The following is a 27,085-nucleotide window of genomic DNA, read 5'->3' on the forward strand; positions in this document are numbered from 1 at the left end:
AGGAATGCTGGCAGATAGAAGTAAAATAGGAGAGATAGGAATGCCCGGAGATAGAGAAATAGAGAAAAATAAGGCCTCCCCACAACACGGCAATGAGAGGGCTCGGATTCGGTCTGCCTGATTAAGGCGATAAGCACTTGCAGGCAGCTCGAGCAGAGCATGCACTGCAGGGCACCGAACACAGGCACACATCAGCGCCTAAAAACCTCCTCACAACATGGCGAAGAGAGGACCCGGATTCGGTTTGCCTGATTGATAGGGCTTGTAAGAACCTGTGGGCAACTCCAGCAAGCAGAGCAGAGTGTGTGCCGCGGGGCACCGAAGACAGGTGTGTATCAACGCCAAAAATAAAAAGAAAGGGGGATCTGTGGGGAGCAACTCAGACTAGACTAAGTTACTGGAATTAAGACTTATTCTATGCATCTGCTCTCCCACAATATGGCGCTGGGAGAGGAGTAAACAGCTTCTACACAGCTGCCTCCAGTTCAACCAATAAACAGCAGGACCTGCTCCTGATTGGAGGAGAGCAGCGTACTCGGCGTGTGGGTAGCAGAGTTGGGATTGGTGGAAGAGGACTATAAAGGAGGAGAGAGACAACATGCACCAGGAACATCTAAGGGGAACATCCGGATAACATCTGAGCAGCCCCCGAGAGAGTCGGCCGGCGGTGTGCTGCTCCCCCGCGGAAGTGGGGAATGTGGCCAGGGGGAACTGCCCTTCCACGGAGGTGGAAGGGATAGTAGCCAACCCGGGAAGAACCAGCAGCAAACCCGGGGAGGGCCGAGCAGACGAAAGAACAGCGCAGGGTCCTGTGTCGTTCCTCCATGAAGAGGGGGAGCGACATAATGGTGCCGTGACTCGGATAGGAAACCTAGGACGGATAGGAAACTTAGGAGGGAAGAAATGGGAAGAAGTGGAAAATATCGGAGAGAGAGACTAGCAAACAGCCTAGGGAAAAGCCGGACGAAAAAGGTGCCGGAAGGAGCTATTGAAAGCCTAGGCATAGACTCGGATACGGACTACGGGGGGAATTTGGGAGAAATCTCTAAGGTCGAAAGCGAAAGTGAAAGCTAGAACAAACAGACTCGGATGCGGACTGTGGGGAGAGGCCAGGAGAAATGAGGGAGGAGTATTGTTGGAGGAAAGCTTGGGGAAACATACCGGGTAGAGAAAAATGTTAGGGAAATTGAAGCCGCGGGGGGCAGGCCGAGGCGGAGACGAAAGCCACTTTGGGATTCTCAAGTTAGCCCGGGAATAGGGGGCGAAAAGTTAAAACCAGAAGCGGAAACGTAAGCCCAGTTGGGATCCGTCTGATTAGCCCGGGGAGCAAAGGACGGGAAGCCAAATCGTGGGGCGGAGACGTGAGCTGGGTTGAATTCGCCAGGTTAGCCCAGGGAACTTAGATTGAATGCTAATGGCGGAGACGTAAGCTACGCTGTGTGACTCGCGGAGGCTGCCGCGCGCAGACAGAGCGTGCAGGGCTCAAGTAGATAGGGAATGCTGGGCTAAAGCGAAGCTGCGCCGATGAGAGAGGCGCGGGCTGAAGCGGCTCAGAGCCGGAAAGCCGCCGAGAAGCAGCCTCGGGGCGGGCGCCGGGAAGCCGCGGGGATAAGAGAAACAGAAGTTTAGAAGTAAAATGAGAGAAATAGAGAAATAGGAATACTGGAAGATAGAAGTAAAATGGGAGAAATAGGAATGCCCGGAGATAGAGAAATAGAGAAATAGAAAGGCCTCCCCTCAACATGGCAATTAGAAAGCTTGGATTCGGTCTGCCTGATTAGGGAGGCGGTGAGCACCTGCAGGCAGCTAGCAGCTTATGCGCCACAGGTCACCGAAGACAGGCACGAATTAACATCAGTAAGGCCTCCCCACAATACCGCAATTAGAAGGCTTGGATTCGGTCTGCCTGATTAGTGAGGCGATGAGCACCTGCGGGCGGCTGGCAGCTTATGCGCCGCAGGTCACCGAAGACAGGCACGTTATCAACACCAATAAGTCACCCCACAACATGGCAATGAGAGAGCTTGGATTCGGTCTGCCTGATTAGGGCGGTAAGCACCAGCAGGCAGCTCGACCAGAGTATGAGCTGCAGGTCACCGAAGATAGGCACGAATCAACACCAATAGGCCTCCCCACAATATGGCAATGAGAAGGCTTGGATTCGGTCTGCCTGATTAGTAAGGCGGTAAGCACCAGCAGGCAGCTCGACCAGAGTATGAGCCGCAGGTCACCGAAGACAGGCACGCATCAGCGCCTAAAAACCTCCTCACAACATGGCGAAGAGAGGACCCGGATTCGGTTTGCCTGATTGATAGGACTTGTAAGAACCTGTGGCAACTCTAGCAAGTAGAGCAGAGTGTGTGCCACGGGACACCGAAGACAGGTGCGTATCAACGCCAAAAATAAGAAGAAAGGGGGATCTGTGGGGAGCAATCCGGACTGGACTAAGTTACTGGAATTAAGACTTATTCTATGCATCTGCTCTCCCACAATATGGCACTGGGAGAGGAGGAAACAGCTTCTACACAGCTGCCTCCAGTTCAGCCAATAAACTGTAGGACTTGCTCCTGATTGGAGGAGAGCAGCGTGCTCGGCGTGTGGGCAGCCGAGTTAGGATTGGCGGAGGAGGACTATAAAGGAGGAGAGAGACGGCATGCACCAGGAACATCTAAAGGAACATCTAAGGGGAACATCTAAGGGGAACACCTGTGCAGCCCCCGAGAGAGCCAGCCGGCGGTGTGCCGCTCCCCTGCGGAAGTGGGGAATGTGGCCAGGGGGAACTGCCCTTCCACGGAGGTGGAAGGGATAGTAGCCAACCCGGGAAGAACCAGCAGCAAACCCGGGGAGGGCCGAGCAGACAAAAGAACAGCGCAGGGTCCTGTGTCGTTCCTCCATGAAGAGGGGGAGCGACAGAATGGACACTATGGGAAACGGTGACTTGATCAGCATAGCCCTGACTGTTAATGAACAACTTAATACATTATCCCTCTTAGTAGTTTCTTTGTCTGTTCTACTTAATATGACTGGTTTAATTCTGTAATTAATACACAGTTATTCTTAAGTGTTGAAATTTAACTGAAATGTGATCCCTGTTAAACATAAGAGTAGGAATAAGAGAGGGAAGAGATATATAATTTGGGACATGCTCAAGCTGACTTGCCCCAAATGGTAGAGTTAGAAACATACCAGGGGACTCCAATTTAATCCCATCAAGGTGGCATGTACCAATGCCATCTCACTAGCCCAAGTGATCAATTTCAGTTCACAATTGATCATAATGAAAGGACTAAGAGTCAAAGGGAGCACATAAACAAGTCTAGTACCTGCTAACACTAACCGATAGAATAAATAAAGGGGAGAGTGATCCAACATGGGAAGTGAGATACTGAGCAGACTCATAGAATGGCAGATGTCCTAAACAGCACTCTGGCCTCAGAATCAGCCCTAAAGGCATTCGGATCTGGCTGAAAAGCCCATGAGAGTATTTCAGGCATGGAAAGCCAAGACACTCTGGCAAAAGATCTCTGTGAGTGAGATCCCAGTGGAAAGAACAGGTCTTCAAAGAAGGAGGTACCTTTCTCTGAAGGGAGGAGAGAACCTCCACTTTGACTATGACCTTGTCTAAACAAGATAAGAATCAGAGAACTCAGAGGGCTTCATTAGCCTTGGAAACTCATGACTGGAGCATAGGGAGATTACTGATGCCATAAACAGGAGTGTCAATTGGTAAAGTCAACAACAGGAGTCACTGTGCACTTACTCCTCATGTAGGATCTCTGTCCTTAATGTGCTGTGCATTGAGATTTAATGCTATAACGAGTACTCAAACAATATATTTCACTTTGTGTTTCTATGGGGGTGCAAACTGTTGAAATCTTTACTTAATGCATACTAAACTGATCCTCTGTAAAAAAAAAAAAAAAAGAAAGAAAAAAAAAGAAATTATCAACTCCCAACTTGACTCTCACTGGGATTAAACATGACAATAGGTCTGATCTGATTTCATCATCATTTAAAAAAAATCATCTATTATTTTTCACTTTATGTTTCTGTGTGGGAGCAAACTGTTGAAATCCTTACTTAATGTATACTAAGCTGATCTTCTGTATATTAAGATAATCGAAAATGAATCTTGATGTGAATGGAAGGGGAGAGGGAGTGGGAAAGGGGAGGGTTGTGGGTGGGAGGGACGTTATGGGGGGGAAGCCATTGTAATCCATAATTCGTACTTTGGAAATTTATATTCATTAAATTAAAGTTAAAAAAAAGCTTAAAAAAAACTGAGAGGTAGACACACATGTGCACACATACACACACACACACATCCCATCCACTGGTCAATCCCCACATGCCCACAACAGCTGGCAGCTGTTAGTACAAGGAGCCAGAACTCAGTTCAGGTCTCTCATGTGGGTGGCAGGAACCCAACAACTTGAGACTTTGTTGTTGCCTCTCACGATCCATATTAGCAGGAAGCTGAATCAGGAGCCTGAACCAGGAATCAGACCCAGATAGTCCAGTATGGGACATGTGCCTCCTAACAGGTAGCTTAACTGCAAACCCAAATGCCTGTCCCTGTACCCTATTTTAATTGTCTAGATCATTAGTGAAGCAAATGATCTAGAATGGACAGCACTCAAGTCAACTGCGATTTGTTATGAGGCTTTCAGTTAATTCCCAAAATGGGATTTTTTCTCAATTGAGGGAAACCAGGTAATTGGAGTCAATGAGAACAGAATCCAAATACAGGTAAGAGATAGCTAGACACAAGTGAATTGAGAAAGACTGTGAATGTAGTAGAAGCCCAAGAGAATTCGATAATCTTAATGTTGACCAACTAGATATTAACCAATGTTACTGTGGGCAAAGATTGATCATTACTCCTGGTGTTTTCTTTCATCTGAAAAGTGACAGCTGGAAAGAGATGTAACTTAACTCTTTAACATCTGTAAAATATTTCTTCATGGACAGGCTGCTTAATGACCATTCTCAATATGTATTCCACAAAAAAGGGGGGGGTTGTGAAATCAGTTTGGGAAAGTGGTTTGGAGCAGATGAAATGGACTGCTTTCCTGCCAGACCAAGAGTGTTGAACATGCTAACATGCTGAGTAATTACCAAAGTGGCTCCAGGCTGCACACTTCTTTGAGTACTGCTCAGAAACTGGTGTGACTTAGCAACTTTGAGAAATGTGTCAGGTTCTCATGCAAGGGTACGTCAAAGTATTAGTGGGAAATGGAATTAGGAGATAAGTTTATTTTGGGGCCAAGAAATTTTGAAATCCATGCATACATGGTGGTCTTCAAAAAGCTCATGGGAAAGGAATATTATGAAAAAACTGTGTCTGGGTTTTTACTTATTTTTTAAAGTATTCCCAGAATGTGAACAAGTTAGGGAGAAGGTCTGTTGGGCTTGGACATTGCCAATGCAAACACTAGGATGCCCAAGATTTTATCCTAAAAACATGCCGAGAAGGGTCAGCTGAACCGAATCTCTAATGAGCTGATGGAAGAAGGCTCACCTGGTATCTCCCAGTTCACTGCCAAGACGAACATTTTCTTTATTTATAGGTGGTTCTTTCAACACAGAGAAGGGCTCCCCATGTCCTGCTGTCACACAAGAGCAGCCTCATCTGCAGCCAACAGCAGAGCCCATAGGCCACTGGAACCCCCATTGCTCCAGGACTTCTTCCAAGAATGTGGGGTCTCACTTTTCAGGAGACTCAGACTTTGCAACCCTAAGGAAGAGTCAAGTTCTTGTAAGCTGTTACCAAAATAGTGACCCACACTGAGGGTACAATTTAGAGTTTGATGACCTAATAAGCACATTATTTTCTACCAAGCTATACAGGTTTTAGTTATACATTTAAAGATAATCCAGTTTTAGGTTTAAGCTCCAGAAAAGCAAGGGGCTTATGTCTTCTGTGAGAGCATGTGACTTTACTGTCTTCCACGCATATTAAAAACACCCTACCATTGTAGCGGCCAGGTCCCTAGAACAGCAAGAGATCCAGCAAATATGGCTCCAGCAGGGCACTTGACCTTGTACCGCTCATCAAATTGTAGCTGCAGAACCTGTGTTTCATGTGCAAGGGAAGTTTGGTTCCATAACTTCCACTTGTAGAGGTAGAAACAAATTCTAAACATGACAAAAAGCTATTAATCACATTATTTTGGACGTGTTTGATCTTTAAATCCCAAGCCCAGTCTCAGAGATGGGAACTGAGTTGGAAGTAAGTGACCTGCCGGAGCTTTAACTGTGACAGTTAGAGTTGGGGGCGGGGGGGGGGCAGTGCTGTCATAGAGCAAGTTAACACGGTGCCTGCAGTGCCCGCATCCCATGTGGACTGGGTTGGAATCCCGGCTGCTCCACTTCCGGTCCATCTCGCTGCTAATGCGCTTGAGAAAGCAATGGAGGATGGCCCAACTGTTTGGGCCTCTGCAGTCATGTGGAAGACCCGGATGAAGCTCCTGGCTTCTGGCTTCCCATCGACCCAGCTATGGCTGCTGGGCACTGGGGTGTGGAGGAGCTCCCTTTCCACCTGCCGAACACCCAGGGAGTGAAAAACACCGAGCACACCTGCAGGCTGGGAAAGCAGCAAGAAGAGGGGCTGGAGCACCGACTCCTCCCGCATCCAGGGCGTCCCCTACAGGACCGCCAGCCTCACCCTCCTACATCTTCCGGAACGCGGGAGGGCAGAATGCCCATGGGCTGGCTGCCAGGGACCCCAAGTTCTCCGCCTACCGGCCCCACAGCACCTGGTAGCCCGCGCCCTCTGCGCCTTGCAGAGCGAGGTGTGTGGCCTCTCTGCAGCGCTGCTCTGCCCGCCAGCGCGGGAGTCCCCGACGCTGCCCGCACACACGGCCCGGGAGGGGACAAGGGGACAAGGCACCGGGGACCCCGCACTCGGTGCCAGCGCCCAGGATGGAGCTGTGCTCTCCCGAGCAAAGCGCGGGCTGCGTGGAGCCGAGGGACGCGCTTTGTTCCCTGCCGGGGTGTGGACATGGGGTAGGGGTTAGGGATCATTGGTGTCTCGGGCTCTCAGAGAAGACCTGCAGGGCAAGGGGCTCTGGCTGCTCTGGACAGCTCCTCAGCTCCTTAGCGGGGAGGAGTGGCTTGACCCTGAGGCCCCTGCTGCGACGGAGCGCACTCAGCTGAGGTGCAGCCATCCCGAGACCCGGCCCTTGTCACACTCAGGGATGAGGAAGGGTGATCAGCGACCCTGGATGTACTCCCTGCATATCTTAGAAGGCAGATTCTGCGCTCCCAGGTGTGGGCGGGAGCGTAGGTTCTGTGTCCATCAGAGACCTAAGGCTTGCAGGCCTTCTTTGAGAGTCCCCTGCCGTTTTGGAAAGCAAGGGCTTGGTGACTCCACAGCCAGGGCAGCACCGTGACTGCGGGGCTCCCGGCTTCCAGGGGCACTCAGGCATAGTGAGGGCATCACTGACCCTAAGTTTAGGGGAGCAGCTCTGGAGACGTCAGCCCTCTGTTTGGTGAGCCACAGACCAGCAATGCAAAGCAACCCCCGCAAAAGGCCTGAAGAAGGTCATTGTCACTGCAGTCTGTAGGAGGCGCTTCAGCGAGCCACAGCACAGGCACTGTGACCTTGAACGTGATGGAACAACTCAACCAGAGCTAGCAGGATGCCCACAGGGCCACCACCTGACAGCGCCGGAAGAGCTTAGAGAACACCAGTCCAAAGCCACTGCTTAGGGAGAGAGAGAGAGAGAGAGAGAGAGAGAGAGAGAGAGAGAGTTAGAAGGCAGCAGGTTCTTGCTTCTGGTTGAATGGCAAGATGACTGACAAATCTCTTGGGAACGATGGAGGTGGGAAACCACTATTTTGCAAACATCATTAGTAATGATTATGTCAAACAAGATGCATCAGTGTGTAAATCTGGGAGAAAATTTGGCATATACGTGCATGTTAACAAGATAAACCACTACAGATTGCTTATCCATTGCAAGGGAGAAAAACAGAACCATCATGCTAGAGAAATCAGATGATCAACATTAACATTCCCAGGGGAGGACAGAGATTTTTTTTTTCCCCAGTGCCTCCAGTGGGATACCCTGAGGAAAACACTCCTTGATGAGCTTGAGTGAGAAGGCCTGTGCTGAATCACACAGAATCAAACAACATGCAACTGTAAAGATGGCAGGGGAGCTGTATTCTCAAAGAATGTGTATGTGCTAGCAGATTAAGAAAGGCTGTGTGGGGCCGGCGCTGTGGCACAGTGGGTTAAAGCCCTGGCCTGAAGCACTGGCATCCCATAGAGGCACCAGTTCTTTTTTTTTTATTTTTGACAGGCAGAGTGGACAGTGAGAGAGAGAGAGAGAGAGAGAGAGAGACAAAGGTCTTCCTTTTGCCTTTGGTTCACCCTCCAATGGCTGCATTGTGCTGATCCGAAGCCAGGAGCTGGCCTGGAAGAGGGGCAACCAGGACAGAATCTGGCACCCTGACCGGGACTAGAACCCGGTGTGCTGGTGCCACAAGGCAGAGATTAGCCTATTGAGCCACGGCGCCCACTGAGGCACCAGTTCTAAGTCCTGGCTGCTCCTCTTCTGATCCAGCTCTCTGCTATGGCCTGGGAAATCAGTAAAAGATGGCCCAAGTCCTTGGACCCCTGCACCCACGTGGGAGACCCAGAAGAAGCTCCTGGCTTCACATTGGCCCAACTCCAGCCGTTGCAGCCAACTGGGGAGTGAACCAGTGCATGGAAGATATCTCTCTCTGTCTCTACCTCTCTCTGTAACTGTTTCAAATAAATAAAATAAATCTTAAAGAGAAAGAAAGGCTGTGTATGGTTCCTGATTACAGAAGGCTGGAAACATACAACTAAGGCAGGAGAACTTGGGAGCATGAGAAGACATCAGTAAGCCAAGGACAAAATATTAATATGGATCATAGATTAAAATACTCTACCAGTTTAGACTTAGGAAACTGATGACCACACTGTGACTATGTAAGAGAATGTCACTCTTCCTAGGAAGTTCACACTGAAGTGTTGAGGGATAGGACAATTACACACATGTAATTTATCCTCAGATGGTACAGATGTGTGTGTATGTGTGTGTGAGAGAGAGAGAGATGGAGAGAGAAAGGGAGAGAGAGAGAGAAAAAGAGAGGGTGGGAGGGGTACTAGATTATACCCAAACAGGAGTAAAGTTTTGGGGTTCTATTGCACAGCAGGATAAAGATAGATAATATTAATTTACCGTGCATTTCTGTAAAAAGAACTAGAGGATAGTTTTTTTTTATGATTTCACAATAAAGAAACGTTAAATGCTTGAAAGGATAAATAGATTTGCCCAGATTGGACTTTTATACATTATATATATTTAGCAAAATATCACAAAGTACCCCACAAATATGTACAATTGGTATACATCTGTTAAATTAAAAAAGAAAAAAAAAGAAAGCCAATAAGAGTTAATGGGGTAAAATGTTAATAATAATTGACAAATCAGAGTGAAGGTAATTGCAGATATTCTCTGTGCTATTTTAATTTCCCCAATTTTAGAGTTGTTTTCAAAAAAATTATAAACTCCCTAAATGAGGGGTATCCAAAATTTTATGGGAAATGCATATTGTTTTTAAAAACTGCACTACACAAATTTTTTGCACCAAAATAAACTTATCTTTAAACTTTCTTTTCCATGAATTTTTTGAACCCTCATATAAATTATTAATTGAATTAACAAAATATAGAGGATAAGAATGGGAAAATACATGAGATCCCAAACACATTCTGTCTCCCAAGGTAGGGAGAGAGTGGGAGTGATAGTGTTTAAGCTTCAGGCAGGTGGCTGGAACTATGGCTAGTAGGTTAGGCCTCTGCCTGCAGCCCTGGCATCCTAAATGGGCACCAATTCAAGTCCCAGCTGCTCCACTTCTGATCTAGCTCCTTGTTAATGGCCTGGGAAAGCAGTGGAGGATGGCACAAATGCCTGGGCCCCTGTATCCATATGGGAGACCCAGAAGAAGCTCCTGGCCTAGCTTTGGATTGGCTCAGCTCTGTTGTTGTGGCCATTTGTGGACCAGCAGATGGAAGATCTCTCACTCTATCTCTCTGTCTGTAACTCTGCCTTTTGAATACAATAAAAAAGCAGCTTCAGGGAATCCAAGTGACCCTGAATTTACATACATTCATAGAGACTTTGATCTTTAAATATGAAATAAAAATTCTGTATTGCTTGAGAGGAAGAAGTGAAGAGAGAATTAGTTAAAACTAATGTCCTGATTAATCTGGAAGAAATCTGAAAAGAAGAAAAGCACGGACAACAATAGATATAATGTAGTAAAGTATACAGTAAGGAAGAAGATATGAAATCAAACCTATCAGCTACTGCGAGAAATCTGAATGAGGGACCATGTCGCTCCCCCTCTTCATGGAGGAACGACACAGGACCCTGCATTGTTCTTTTGTCTGCTCGGCCCTCCCCGGGTTTGCTGCTGGTTCTTCCCGGGTTGGCTACTGACCCTTCCACCTCCGTGGAAGGGCGGTTCCCCCTGCCACTTTCCCCACTTCCGCGGGGGAGTGGCACACCGCCGGCCGGCTCTCTCGGGGGCTGCACAGGTGTTCCTTAAGATAGATGTTCCTCGTGCATGTTGTCTCTCTCCTCCTTTATCGTCCTCTTCCACCAATCCCAACTCTGCTACCCACATGCCGAGTACGCTGCTCTCCTCCAATCAGGAGCAGGATCAGCTCCTGCAGCTCAGTCAATCAAATTGGCGAGAGGCAGCTGCGTAGAAGTTGTTACTCCCTTCTCAGCGCCATATTGTGGGAGAGCAGATGCATAGAATAAGTCTTTTTTTTTATCTTTTATTTAATGAATATAAATTTCCAAAGTACGACTCATGTGTTACAATGGCTTCCCCCCCAATACCATCCCTCCCACCCACAACCCTCCCCTTTCCCACTCCCTCTCCCCTTCCATTCACATCAAGATTCATTTTCGATTATCTTAATATACAGAAGATCAGCTTAGTATACCTTAAGTAAGGATTTCAACAGTTTGCTCCCACACAGAAACATAAAGTGAAAAATAATAGATGATTTTTTTTAAATGATGATGAAATCAGATCAGACCTATTGTCATGTTTAATCCCAGTGAGAGTCAAGTTGGGAATTGATAATTTCTTTTCTTTTTTTTTTTTTTTACAGAAGATCAGTTTAGTGTACATTAAGTAAAGATTTCAATCGTTTGCACCCCCATAGAAACACAAAGTGAAATATACTGTTTGAGTACTCGTTATAGCTTTAAGCCTCAGTGTACAGCACGTTAAGGACAGAGATCCTACATGAGGAGTAAGTGCACAGTGACTCCTGTTGTTGACTTTACAAATTGACACTCCTGTTTACGGCATCAGTAATCTCCCTATGCACCAGTTATGAGTTTCCAAGGCTATGGAAGCCCCTTGAGTTCTCTGACTCTTATCTTGTTTAGACACAGTCTAGTCCGAGTTGCTCCCCACAGGACCAGCGATGTCATTGTCAGCTAAACACTGCAGAGGGCACTTGCAGAAAACTAAACTATACAGGTCAGTCATGTCATGTGGCCTCTTACTGCAATCAAGGAATAGAACATGTGGATGTGAGGCTGCTGCCTGGGTAACAGGGCATACTGTTTTACAGTAACTTTTTTTTTTAAAAAAAAGTAGAGTAAAATAATGCTAAAAAGTATAGCACAGAAAGTACATAAGGCAGTAGCATAACCGTTATGATCATTATCAGGTATCAGGTACTGCATGTCATTGTGTGGCTGTATTTTTACTTGAGAGGCAGCATAGTAGGTTTATTTATGCCAGTGTATAAATAATACACTGCAAATATACAAATAATGCATTGCACAAGGACGTTGCGATGGCAGTAGGAATTTTGCAGCTCCGTTATAATCCTATGGGACCACCATCGTATATGCAGCCTGTCTGAAAATTGCTAGGAGTGCATTACTGTATGATATTTGCACTGAAGGTTTCAGATATATTTTTTAATTTGACAGATAGAGTTAGTGAGAGAGAGACAGAGAGAAAGGCCTTCCTTCCATTGGTTCACCCCCCAAAATGGCCACTATGGCTGGAGCTGAGCTGATCCGAAGCCAGGAGCCAGGTGCTTCCTCCCTGTCTACCATGCAGGTGCAGGGGCCCAAGGACTTGGGCCATCCTCCACTGCCCTCCTGGGCCACAGCAGAGAGCTGGACTGGAAGAGGAGCACCCAGGACTAGAACCCGGCACCCATATGGGATGCTGGCACCGCAGGCTGAGGATTAACCAAGTGAGCCACAGCTCTGGCCCCCTCAGATATTTTTAATCACATGGAAAAACACACAAGATGATTCAATCGATGTGTTGCATCTACTGAAATTATGGCTGCTAAATACTTCAGGTCTTTTCTGTAAGCCACTCAAAGAAGCAGACTCATTGTGATACGCTTCTGCAAAAGGCTTTGCCAACTGACTTTTCCATGTCTGACCTTTTGCTGCCACCTAGAGACACAACCTAGTCATAGCATGTTGTCCTTAAAGCACAAAGAACCAGATATCCAGCCTCCCTGACTACAGCAAAGATTGCATACAGGATCTCTGGGTACAACAACTTCTACAGCAAGGAGAGCCATGAGACAATTGATTTGCACCAGGAACAACTCTTAACAGGCCCGGAGATGAGCACTGAGTGTGCAGTCCCAGCATCACTCAATACTCCCAGCCTGGAAACTCATCCTCTCCCCCTGGTCAGCCCGGCTCCTGACCCCTAAGTCAGTGAGGGTCTGAGATGAGCCCTCCCCCCCACTACTGGGTGGTTATATAACATTTCCACATAGAAATAATAATAATGATCACCACAACTTGTATGCACGGACTTCAAAATTTTTGCACAAAAATAAATTTATTAAAAAAAAGATTTGATTTTTTGAAAGGCAGAATTACAGAGAGAGAGAAAGAGACACAGAGAGATTCCATCCACTGGTTCATTCCCCAAATGGCCACGACCCCCAAGAGCCAGGAGCTTCTTCTAGGTCTCCAATGTGGAATGGCAGGGGCCTAAGCATGTGGATATCTTCCACTGCTTTCCCAGGCACATCAGCAGGGAGCTGGATTGGAAGTAGAGCAGCTGGGGTGGGAAGCAGTAATAAAATAAATCTTACAGAGAAAGAAAGGCTGTGTATGGTTCCTGATTACAGAAGGCTGGAAACATACAACTAAGGCAGGAGAACTTCGGAACATGAGAAGACATCAGTAAGCCAAGGACAAAATATTAATATGGATCATAGATTAAAATACTCTACCAGTATAGACTTAGGATGCGGGTGTCGCAGGTGGTGGCTTGATTCTTTGCACCGCAGCGCCGGCTCCTTAACTTATTTCTCAAAGAATCCTTGGAATGACAAAGTTTATGTCCTGGTCCAACTCAGCTCATACTATCTCTTCCTCCTCTTTTTTATGAGGGGGGAGGCACTTGTTCATTTCAAGGAACAGGACTTTCCGGAAATGGCTAACGTGGCTTACCAACATTCTCTGTGTCTTGTTAAAAGTGACCATGCCTTGACCACCATTTTGAGAGGGGGCTGCATTATCCTGCTTGCTGGGAATCCTGCCCTATCAGACTCTTCCAAATGTGTACCCGGGCCTCTACTGCCACCACACAGAGCCCCAAGAGCAGGGACTGGGCCCGTGCCTCACTCATCTGCATAGCCACATCCCATAGTCAAGCAACTGGAACCTTGCTGTGCTCCAAAGAAACTTGTTGTATGAATGGATCAGTACGAAATGGGGAATGTGAAAGGACAAAGGTGGGAAGAGTCATTGATATAGGAACATAATATAGGGATAAGGCTCAACAGACCACAGAGATCAAACTGGAACCTTCAATTCATTTACATCTGACAAGATATCTGGTTTATCGTGGCATAGTAGATTTAAGTTGCAGCTTCAGCTGCCCGCATCTCTTGGCTGACTTATGGGATGCAGGATGTGATTAAATCTTTCCTTTTTGGAAGTATGGTATACCCACATGAACCCTATCAACTTCTTAAAAAATAGGAACAAAAGGGCCAGTGCCATGGCATAGTAGGCTAAGCCTCCACCTGCAGTGCCAGGATCCTATATAGGTGCCAGTTTGTTCCTTGGCTACTCCTCTTCTGATCCAGCTTCCTGCTAATGTGGAAAGCAGTGGAAGATGACCCAAGTGCTTGACCCTCTGCTGCCCAGCCCTGGCTGTTGCAGCCACATGGGGAGTTGGACCAGCAGGTGGAAGATCTGTCTCCCTCTCTCTAACTCTGCCATTCAATTAAATAAACAAATCTCAAAAAGAAAGAAAGAAAGAAAGAGAAAGAAAGAAAGAAAGAAAGAAAGAAAGAAAGACAGACACAGGACTTTCAGATTTGTGTTAGGACACTGATACTCTGACTGCCCCTTATGGGCCAAGCCTGGAGAGGTCCTCCTCCCCCTACACTGTATGGTTGGGGTGAGAATCTCAGGGAAGGAGAAAAACTCAGTTACTTTAGTACTTGAGTGCCCTTTGGCCCAATGCCTGGGAATTTAGGTTAAAGCCCTTAGTACAGGGGATTATAAGCAAAAAGAGTCTAATTACCCTCTGCAAGCCTAATAAGTAGCTGCAAATGCTAGTGGGTAAAGAATACTCTCAGTGTCAGTGAGGCAAGCCTGCAACATGGAGCAAGACAGCCACAGAGAAAAGAGCAAGTTCCAATTCCAACCACCAGGTGTCAGAGCACAGAGCAACATTTGGCTGCACTGAGCAAGCCCTTCCATCAGTGATCTCCCCAGAGGAGAGTCTGATGACCCCAGGGATTTGTCTGGAGCAGGGCTCAGAGTGAGCCAGTATAGAGGCTGTAACCCACAACTGTAATTCAAAACTTTTTTAAAAAACCGAAGTTAAGTTAAATGAAAAATGAAGATAGGGATGAGAATTTGGTACAGCATTTAAGATGCCACTTGGGACACTTGCATCCCATATTTGAGTGCATAGGTTCCTATCTTGGCTCCACTCACCATTCCAGCTTCCTGCTAATGTGCACCCTGGGAGGCTCAGGTGATGGCCCAGGTAATTGGGTCCCTGCCACCTCTATGGGAGACCCAGACAGAGTTCCTGACTCCTGGCTTCAGTCTGGTCCAGCCCTGACTTGGGGGAGCAAACCAGTGAATGTAAGCTTGTGCTCTCTCTCTCTCTCTCTCAAATTAAAACAAGTAAATACTTTTAAAAATAATAAATGTTGAAAATTAATCATCCTTTAGCTTTTTAACTGCATTTTATTATTTTCAGTGCTCTTCAGGTTGTGTATGTAGTGTGCATGATGTAATGGAGTGCTGTTGCATGCTTCTTCCCAACTCCACATTCAGTGACATCAAGTGGATGATGTGAAATTGGCCATGGGAGGAATATTTACACCACAGTAATTGGCAAATGCTGCAAGTCAGCTTTTGGAGGGCTGCAGTTACATGTTAACACACCACTTGGAGGAGAACAACCATAAATTATGATGAAAGGCAGAAGGGAAAGTTGGTCTTGTAATTTGCCTCTGAAGGTAATTCAGGCACAGCAGAATGCAAGAAATAACTAAAATCTGGGCTCTGAGTTCAGAATTCCAGGTGTGAATCTGTTCTGCCATTTCTTAGCTGTGTAAATTGGGGAGTTAACTCTCAGTGTCTGTCTCATCATCTGGGAAAAGGGCACATCAGAGCCTGCTTCATAAGATGATTCTAATGATTAGGTGAATTAATATGTAAAGTCACCTTAAATAGCTGTATGTGTTAGCTATCACTGTTACCCAAAAGCAATGAAATTATTAATACAGAAAGCATGGAGATGCTAATAACAGAGATGCATTTGCATCCTAAGACCATTTACCCATCTTTGTTTTATTTATATTGAATTATTTCACATTATATTATTTACATTGAATAATTAAATGATTATTAGTAAATAATACAGTATTAATAAATAATACATAACTAAAGTTATTTTCTGGAAGGAACCTAACACAACATCAGATTTTGATCCAGAATAATACATTTTTATTATCATGCATTCCCTTTTCAATATTTGGGAAGTAAACAAAAAAATCCAAGATTTACTTGTAAAGGTGTGTATTCTGTTTCTATCAATATTTTGCAAATATCAGGAAATCAGTGGGGTTTTCTCCAAAATTATGTTATTTAACACACGAGTGTGTCTTAAACTGAGCTCAGCAGAAATTATGTTAATAGAAACTCAATGTCTCTTTCATCTAAAGAGGAGTTAAGGACTTTTCTCCATGTTTCAATGGCAGCAGCCTTTAAGAATAATTCATGGAGAGATCTCTCATGGTGACAGAAGGGGAGTCAGGAATCTAGAGCAATGCCACATGTGATTTTCTGAGACCACAAATCAGAAAAGGGCCAGCTTTATGATGTGAAGAGCATCATCATAGGTCTGGGTTTTGATGGACACAAAACTTAGGACATCTGCTGACATGAAGTTCCAAAGCCCTTTCTGGAAGTTTGGAGGAAGCTGGAGAACAAGCTACTCTCTGAGTTCCCAACCTGCTGGGCACTCTCCTGTCTGAGGCCACAGGAAACCCAGGGATCCACAGACCCCACATAAAATCAGCAGTCATTGGAAAGTTGGGCAATCAGCTGGTCAGTGACACCATCAAACCAACTGCACAAGCCAAAGTCTATCTTTTTAAGATTTGCTTATTTATTTATTTGAAAGACAAAGTCACACAGAGAGAGAGAGAGAGAGAATCTTCACCCACTGGTTCACTCTCAGATGGCCACAATGACCAGGGCTGGGCAAGGCAAAGCCAGTAGCCCAGAACTCCACCTGCATCTCTCATGTGGGTGGCAGGGGCTCAAGTACTTAGGCCATCATCCACTGCCTTTCCAGGCACATTCCCGGGAGCTGAATCAGAAGTGGGACAGCTGGGACTTAAACTGGTGCTGTCATGTGGGATACCCGTATCCACAGCAGCGGCTAACCCCGCTGCACCAGGCCAGTCCCATAAGCTAAACTTTAAAGCATGAACTGCAGCATTTTCTACTCTCACCAGTCATTAGGCCTTTTTGATTCATGTATTTCAGTTGCCTGTTCATCACACTAATATTTATCGGTCCTCTGTTATTTCTGCTTAACACAGTGAGGTGTGCTGTTTCAAAACTTATTCTAAGAAACTATAACTTGTGGCTGGTGTTGTGGCACAGAGGGTTAAGCCACCACCTGAGACACCAGCATCCCATATGGGCATCGGTTTGAGTCCCAGTTGCTACACTTCTGATCCAGCTCTCTGCTAATGAGTCTGGGAGGCAGTGGATGATGGTCCAAGTTCCTGAGCCCCTGCCACTCATGTGGGAGATCTGAATGGAGTTTCTGGCTCTTGGCCTTGGCCTGGTCCAACCCCTGCCATGCGACCATTTGAGGAGTGAATCATTGAATGGAAAACTCTCTGTCTCTTCCTCTCTCTGTAATTCGGCCTTTCAAATAAAATAAATAAATCTTTTTTTTAATTAAAAAAAACTACTACTAAAGGGAGAAGAGTATTTTTCCAAGGTACCCTAGATTAAGAAGATATATTTCATACATCTGCATAAGTAATACTTTTGTTTTTAAAAAATCCCAAAGGATGTCAGAACAACACAGATTCACTTCTCCATATTTGTCACCATGAAACTCTGAGGCCACCAGAAAGTGGCAAGAGTACTTCTGCACCAAGGAGTATGCTGACACTTCTAGAATTCCTTCTGTCATGCAGCATAACCAGCACCTTGGGGACAAGCATGTGACATGCCAAGTCACTTGAGACTACAGCTGTCCTACCATCACGATCCCATTCAGATCTATTTTGGCACTGCCACAGCTGCTGGTGTATCCACACATGAGCCAAACAGTGACAGCGACAGGGCAACAGGCCCTGGAAACCACCTTGTGACAGGTAGGCCAGCACCAGAGACCCTGGTGGCACCCTCTAGATTTTAAATAAGTAGGTGTTATAAAGAGCAATGTATGCTCACAGTTGATTATGTGCAAATCATAAAAGCATAGAGGAGATTAGTTTTAAGTGAGATGTTTCAATAAATATGTAATCCCACCATGCAGATATAAACACTATTAACACTTTTGCTAAATTTTCTTCAGACACATATATGTATATGTCTGTGTAGAGAAAGAGAGAGAGAGAGAGAGAGAGAGAGAGAGGCACTTTCTTTTTCCTCTTTACCACTATTATTTATTTTGGAATAATTTCAAAGTTATGCAAACTTTGCAAAAATGGAATAAAAGATTTCGATATCCTCTCACCCAGATTCCCCAAATATTAATGCTGTATACCATCTGCTCTATATTTATTTCTCTCTCTCTTACATCATCTGATGGTAAATTGCAATCCTCATGCCTTCTTTCTTCCAAATCCTTCCCTGTGTATCCCCTAAAAATGAGACCTACATTGTACATAGCCATGTTAACTTCTAAAAGTCACAAAATTAGTAATGATGCAATTGTACCACTGAATGGACAGAATGTATTTAATTTCACAAATTGCCTCACTATTGCTCTTTCTCTTGCACATGCATACACGCATGCACACTCACACACACATGCACACTGGTTCAGGATCTAGTCCAAGACCACTTTGGAGGTTTTCTCTTGGTTTCCTTTCACCCGAAGAGCTCTCAAGTCTTTCACGTCTGAAGGAGGTCTTTGAGAGTGCAGATAATCACTTTGTAGCAGACTTTGAGTTGCTGTGGGCTCTCTCACCATGATAGTGATACAGTGTCTGCTCTCAGCTCATGGTCAGGGGATCATGCTGTGGCTCTGGCACATGCACTGGGAACCGGTGAGGTCCTATCTGCCTGTGTGATACCATAAACCTTGTCCTGCCCTAGGCAGTGGCAAGTCCTCCACAGCAGTACCTCCAACATTTCCCTAGGCCATTCATCCCCTGGTGGTCTTGCCTAAAGCAATTCTGATGATGACAATGATGATGGTGATGGTGGTGGGGGTGATGATTTCCACTGACTGTAAGGTAGCACTTTCTCTGCTCTCCATTCATTTACTCACTTGCTGGCAGTGCCATCAATAGTCATGGGTCCTAATTTTCGTCTATGAATTATAACCTGTTGCTGTGTTATGCTCATATAGCCCTGGAGTTGGGCAGTGAGAACTCCTCAATCTGGCTCCTGGTCAATATGGACCCATCAATCTTGGAGTATTGCCTTCCTTATACCACATCAAAATGCTCCAGCCTTGGAGTTAGCCCATTCTCCAAGGAGCTCCTGCCCCAGGCAGTGGAGGGTGGCATGGATGAGTGTATCCATTGCTACTGGGGTGTCCTTGCTTCTAGACACTCTCATCAAACAGAGCCAGGGCCACAGATCTGTGTCTTGAGACTCATTTCAAGTTCTGTATCTACGTATATAAAGCCATATGGTTTTGCTGATTCCTCCAGTTCTAACCAATGCCGGTCTAGCCTTCTCCCTTTCATTATTTGTAATCCCATTATCTGATAATAGAAGAAAGCCCTGGATACCATTATTTGCTCAATACATATAACAATTTCAGAATTGCTAATGTATATCACTATGAAAAAACAAAACAAAACTACTTACTACAATAATTGCTTACAGTTTTCATCTTTAGATTGAGGATGTGAAGTGAAATTCCTATGCCCAAAAATATTTGGTTAGTTCCTCTGAGCTTTCTTTCTGATGCTTTTTTTCATTTTAAACACTATTAGAATTATTTGCTTCTTTTTTTAAATTTATTTTTATTTTTTGACAGGTATAATGGACAGTGAGAGAGAGAGAGAGAGACAGAGAGAAAGGTCTTCCTTTACTGTTGGTTCACCCTCTAATGGCTGCTGCAGCCAGCATGCTGTGGCCAGCGCACTGCACTGATCTGAAGCCAGGAGCCAGGTGCTTCTCCTGGTCTCCCATGGGGTGCAGGGCCCAAGTACTTGGGCCATTCTCCTCTGCACTCCTGGGCCACAACAGAGAGCTAGACTGGAAGAGGGGCAACCAGGACAGAATCCGGTGCCCCAACCGGGACTAGAATCTGGTGTGCCAGTGCTGCAAGTGGAGGATTAGCCTATTGAGCCACAGCGGCAGCCGAGAATTATTTGCTTCTGTTCATATTCAACTTTTGCCACCTGCTCATTGACTACATTTATTAATACATTTATTTATTCATTGATTCTTTCAGTATGTGACACATAAATGATTCCAAAAAGCAAAACTGCATGGAGAGCTTACTCATTCTCTCTCTATTCTACCCTGTTCCCATATTCCAACTCCAAAGGCAACCACTCTCATGTATTTCTGGTCTCTTCTTCCTTTGGTTCTTTTTGTACAGATTAGCAGGTATGTGAGCATGTTCTTATTTCCCTCTCCTTCATACACAAGAGTTATTATACAATAGATACTGTTTCTTTTTTGTCACATAGCAATATATCCCAGAAATTACTCCCCATTTGTTCATAGAGAACCTAACTCTTTTTTTTTAAAGAAAAGGTTTATCTACTTGAGAGGCAGAGTTACAGAGAGAGAGGAGAGACAGAGAGAGGTGTCTTCCAACCACTGGTTCACTCCTCAAATGACCACAACAGCCAGAGCTGTGCCAATCCAAAGCCAGGAGCCAGGAGCCAGGAGCTTCTTCTGGGTCTCCCATAGGGGTGTAGAAGCCCAAGCACTTGGGCCATCTTCCATTGCTTTCCCAGGCTGCAAGCAGACAGCTGGGTTGGAAGTGGTGCAGATGGGACTCCAACCAATGCCCATATGGGATGCCAGTGCCATAGGCAAAGGCTTAGCCTGCTATGCCACAGACCTATAGATTTTCCACAGTCCCCAAGATCTTATATCTCTTCATAACATCATAATTCTTCTGATGTGGATACACCATAGCTTATTCAATGTCTCCCTAAGTACACACACTCCAATTTTCTGAAATTATAAACACTGCTGCAATGAATACTCGGTATATGAATTGTCATTTTGCATGAGGTATATCTTCAGGCTAAATGATTAGCAGTGGAATGTCGAGGTCAGCAGATAGTGTTAAACAGAGCATGCCTGGATCCTTGCTACAGGTGCTGCACCATTGCCAACAATGGATGTGGGTGCGTGGTTCCCATGAGTTCTCTAAGGGACTGTGGTGTCACACTGTCAAACTTCCATCTGTCAGATTAAGAAGAAGTGGCATCTCAGTGAAGTTGCAATTTGCATTATCATCATTACGAGTGGAGTTAAACACCTTTCCCCATATTTAGGCTATTTTTCTCCTCTGTTTGGGTGAAATATCTGTGAGTGCCTTTGCCTTCTTTTCTCTCTTACTTTTGGCCTGCATTCCCCTAAGGAGTTATTTTTTTAAAACTTTTATTTAATGAATATAAATTTCCAAAGTACAGATTATGGATTACAATGGCTTCCCCCCCATAACTTCCCTCCCACCTGAAACCCTCCCCTTTCCCACTCCCTCTCCCCTTCCATTCACATCAAGATTCATTTTTGATTCTCTTTATATACAGAAGATCAGTTTAGCATACAGTAAGTAAAGATTTCAACAGTTTGCTCCCACACAGAAACATAAAGTGAAAAATACTATTTGAGTACTCGTTATAGCATGAAATCTCAATGTACAGCACACTAAGGACAAAGATCCTACATGAGGAGTAAGTGCACAGTGACTCCTGTTGTTGACTTAACAAATTGACACTCTTGTTTATGGCATCAGTAATCACCCTAGGCTCTTGTCATGAGCTGCCAAGGCTATGGAAGCCCCCTGAGTTCACTGACTCTGATATTTAGACAAGGCCATGGTCAAAGTGGAAGTTCTCTCCTCCCTTCAGAGAAAGGTACCTCCTTCTTTGATGACCCGTTATTTCCACTGGGATCTCACTCGCAGAGATCTTTCATTTAGTTTTTTTTTTTTTTTTCTCCAGAGTGTCTTGGCTTTCCATGCCTGAAATAAGGAGTTATTTTTATTTTAGGGACATTAGCCTCTTATTTGTGGCAAATATTCATAGTATTTCCTCTCAGTTTGGCATTTTTTTTTGCAAAATATTTTTGTTTGGTGAAATGCATCAATACTTTTTAAGAGATTTTATTTTTGTATTCATTTTAAGTGCAGAGACAAATGGATTTATTAATGCATTAAAAATGCCAACTATCTAAAACTTTTCTTGAAGGAATGAAGCAAATGAACTCCTACACAGTCCTAAGTATCTGACAAATCCTCAGTAAATGCCTGTGACAGACAGCACTGGAATTGAGGTATGTGGACCTCTAGTCAATGAGAGCCATTGAATGGCTGAGAAAAATCCCTTTCCTAACTCCAGATATAAAAGCATAGCCAGCCATGGACAGAAACATTTCTCTAGAATCCACTTAAAGGATTTTTTTTTCTAATGGAAAATGGAATATAGTTTCATGGCAAAGCACTTAGAAAATACAGAGAAAGTATAAAAAAGAAAGTAAAAAGTTCTCTCTTCCACCACCTTCAGAGTCTTCTTTTCCATGCACCCTTTTTACATATCCCTCTTGATGATGATGTCAAAAATAGAAAATCTTCTAGTAAAAGGAGCACGCTCTCACACAAAAAGATCAGAAAAGCTTCATGTAGGCCTGAAGTGTACCCTGTTTTTCCCAAGCACCACCCTGACTTCTTCAGGGTAGATAAACTTAGAGGAGAAATCTCTGGAACCTTCTTGGAGTTCCTAAGAAAAAGTGTCCAATCATCCAGGACCCCTTCCAGGACACAGCAGTGTTGGTAGCAAGCTGCTCTTCTTCTACCTCACTGTGCCTAGGGTTTCAGAGGTTGACAGTCACCAATAAATGCCCATCTGGGTTTCTTCCTGATGGCCTCCAAACAATCATTTGGAAACAGATAAGGCATTGCTTCCACTCCACTCCACCTTGGGATTTCCCAGGAACTGTGTCTGTATGGGCTGTGACATTTGTAACTACACTGCTGAAGCGAGGCCTATGGTTTTGAATTTCTCATTTCAGTGTATCTGTAGGGAGAGGGGAGAGTGGGGGATGAGCCAGGACACAAACTCGTGTCAAATGATGAGGGGTCATTATTAAAGGGACAAGCATCAGTTGTTGGTTTTTAAGTTATTTTTATAATTTTAGGATAAATTTTCTTTGAGAAGGAGAGAGAAAGAGAGAGAGAGAGAGAGAGAGAGAGAGAGATCTCATCTGCTGTTTAACTCTCTCAAATGCCCACAATAGTCAGGGCTGAGGGGTTGATGCTGTGGTATAGTGGGTTAAGCTGCCATATGCAGCACCAGCATGCCATATAGTCACTGGTTCAAGTCCTGGCTGGTCCACTTACTATCCAGCTCCCTGCCATGGCCTGGGAAAGCAGCAGAGGATGGCCCAAATCCTTGGACCCTTGCACCCATGTGGGAGACCCAGAAGAAGCTCCTGGCTCCTGGCTTTGGCCTGGCCCAGCCCTGGCCATTGCAGCCATTTGAGGAGTGAACCAGAGATGGAAGATTGATCCCCTCAGTCATTTTCTCTCTCTATCATTCTCTCTCTATCACTCTCACTCTCTCCCTCTGTAACTCTTTCTAATAAATAAATAATTCTTTAAAGAAAAATAAGGCTTGGCTGAAGCCCAAGACAGGAGCCAGGAGCTCAGTCTTGGTCCCACATGAACACAGTTGGCTGAGCCATCACCTCTGCCTCCCAGGATCTGCATTAGCAGGAAGTTGCAGTCAGGAGCCAGAGCCAGGAACTGAAGCTGGATATCCCCATACCACTAGGCCAAGTGCTCACCTCTCAAGGTAAACCTCATGGTGAGTATTTGGGAAGTAGCGCAAAGAGTAAAGGAGAAGGGGAAAAAATCACCCTCCTTCCAAATCAAAAGTAATCTCTGCTTATGTTGTCGTGTATCATTGTCTTCATGTATTAGAAAAAGCTATATTAGCTCACAATGCAACAAAAATGTATATTATAAAACACTTTTAAGAAAGTATTTATTTGAAATCAAGAGAGAGGTTGAGAGGAGAGAGAGGAAGAGAGAGAGAGCTAGAGAGAGCGAGAGTGAGAGAGAGAGAATGGCCTCAACAGGCAGGCCTGGGCTGGCACCATGGCTCACTTGGCTAATCCTCCACCTGAGGCACCGGCACCCCGGGTTCTAGTCCTGGTTGGGGCACCAGATTTTGTCCCGGTTTCTCCTCTTCCAGTCCAGCTCTGTGTTGTAGCCCAGGAAGGCAGTGGAGGATGGCCCAAGTCCTTGGGTCCTGCACCTGCATGGGAGACCAGGAGGAAGCACCTGGCTCCTGGCTTTGAATTGGCACAGTGCGCTGGCCGTAGCGGCTATTTGGAGGGTGAACCAACAGAAAGAAGACCTTTCTCTGTCTCTCTCTCTCACTAACTCTGCCTGTGGGGGGGGAAAAAAACAGGCAGGCCTGTGCTGGGTCAAGGCCAGGAGCCAGGAACTCCATCCAGGTCTCATACCTGGGTGGTAGCAGCAACCCAAATACTTGAGCCATTATCTCCTGCCTCCTAGGTACATTGGCAGGAAGCTGGATTGGAAGCAGAATGGCTGGGACTTGAACCAGGCACTCTAATATGGGATGCAAGTGTTTCAAACAGTGGCTTAACCCGGAGAACCACAAGGCCTGCTCCATAAAGCATTTTTTAAAGATTTATTTATTTATTTGAAAGGCAGAGTTACAGAGAGGCAGAGAGAGAGAGAGAGGGAGAAGGCAAGGGAGAGAGGGAGAGAGGTCCTCCATCTGCTGGTTCACTCCCTAAATGGCTGCAATGGCCAGAGATGGGCTGATCCAAAGCCAGGAGTCTGGAGCTCCTTCCAGGTATCTCACATGGGTGCAGGGGCCCAAGGACTTGGGCCATCTTCTACTGATTTGGAGCCTGGATTGGAAGTGGAGCAGCTGGAACTCAAACCTGCTCTCATATGAGATGCCGGCAATGCAGATGGCAGCTTTACCTGCTATCCCTCTGCACCGGCCCCAAAACATTCTTTAGAAGCATCATTTTAGTGATATTTTCTATCATATACTTTACTGAATAATTCCCCACTGTTGCTTTAAATTTTTTCTGGAAACATCATTATACATAAGGAGGTCTTCAAAAATTTTGGGGAAATGTATATTATGAAAAAACTATGCATGATTTATATTTTTGCATCAAAAATAATCTTTTAAGTCCATTTTCCAAAATTTTTTTAAATCCTCCTTATATATCTTTGACTATCTATCTAAGATTTGGAGATAGATTTGAGTCAAGCAACTTGATGAAAGCAGTTGGACACATTGGTTTTTAAAAATATTTTATTTTCTTTGAAAGAGTGACACACAGAGAAAGAGGGAGAGGCATAGAGAGACAAAGAGACTTTCCATCATTTGGTTTATTCCCCAAATGGCCACAGCAATAGGGGCTGGGCCAGGCAGAAGTCAGGAGACTGGAACTCCATCCAGGTCTCTCCCGTGAGTGCAGGGGCCCAAGTAGTCAGGCTATCTTCTACTGCTTTCCTAGCCACATTAGCTGGGAGCTGGATTAGAAGTGGAGCAGCCAGGACTCAAACTGGTGCTCATATGGGATGTTGGCGTCACAAGCAGCAGCTTAACCCACTGAACCATAACCCCAGGCCCTACATTGATGACTATAGATAGATATTCCCAATTGCTTCTATAGTGATCCAGCTTCCATTGTTCCCTCAGCAGATGAGTACAAAGAGGGCAAACCTCAAAACAATAGTGTTTGGGAATGCCAATAGCTCCAGGTGCACAAGATGTCAAAACCAAGGTGGGTTTGCTAACACGATCCTTTTGACCTTCCTTATTTTACAATCCTTATCATGTAACACAAGTCTGTTTGCAATTGCATCTGGTTAGCTTGACTTCAGAGGTGCCTCATGTTATGGTTTTGCCAGTCCATGTTTCAAAAACAGAGCTTCTCAGATAGTATTACAGAGATGCCCAGAGTTGTAAACTTGTCTGGTAAGCCCTGCTTTACTTTTTCCTTGAGTGGTATAGAATGTCCGCCTCATTTTTCAAGTGATTGTCCCTGCACAGCCAATGTCCCACTCATCCAACCTCTTTGGTTCAGAACATAAACATTTAGTTATTTGCCTTTGAGCTCCAAAGTAATCCCCAAAGAAATCCTTAAATGTCAGTGATCATATAAATTATTCATTGATTATCTGTTAAGGCAGAAGTTCCAGAGCCATTCCTTTAATGCCATGTTTGGACAAGGGAAAGCTGTCCCAGATTCAGTCAAATCCCATTGCTTCAGCCACAGTGTGGCAAATGCAGTTAGTTACAAAGAGAACCAGGTCAGAACATGTGTGTGAGTCAGCACAATTAGAACAATGACCCCGGGGCGGAGCCAAGATGGCGGAATAGTGAGGGCGCGCACTGATAGTCCGGGAAAATTTAGTTTAATAAAAGCGGAGTTACTGTAGCCTCAGAAAAAGGATCAGCAAACAATTGCAGAGGAAACTCTTCCAGAACTATTTGCTGTGACTCAAAGGACCTACTGGGAGAGCAGGGTCGCCCACCACGCGGAAGCCGAACCGCGGGAGCCACAGAGTCTGAGTACCAGTGCAGGAAGGGGAGTCTATGTGACAAAGAAACCAGCGGGGAGAGGAGAGACACACATCGGCGCTGGAAGCGGAGGTGAGCTTAGTAACCGGAGACATTGGCGGGGAAACGGCGGACAGAATTTTAGAGGGACGCGGGTTTTGAAGCGGGAAAGTCCAACAGACTACAGGAGAGAAGGAAAAATAAATAAATAAATAAATAAAAAGGTGGGGGCATACTGGTACACACAAGTTCCACTCTCCGCCAACCTTGCAAAGGTGAGCAAGGGACAAAGAGCTGGGATATACATAATAAAAGGGGAGAGTTAAGACTACAATTCAGTAGCCTAGGCAACCCAGTGGGAGTCCACAGGACTCTTTGGGTAGAAGCCAGCGAAGCTAAATACCATCCATTCTGCTCAGCCTTGCAGTATTACTTACCTCCTGAACAAAAAAATAAAATAAAATAAAATAAAATAAAATAAAATAAAATAAAATAAAATAAATGAATAAATAAATAAATAAAGATTTACCACACATAACCTGA

The sequence above is a fragment of the Oryctolagus cuniculus genome, unplaced genomic scaffold (assembly GCF_964237555.1).
Source record: "Oryctolagus cuniculus unplaced genomic scaffold, mOryCun1.1 SCAFFOLD_54, whole genome shotgun sequence".
Lineage (NCBI taxonomy): Eukaryota > Metazoa > Chordata > Mammalia > Lagomorpha > Leporidae > Oryctolagus > Oryctolagus cuniculus.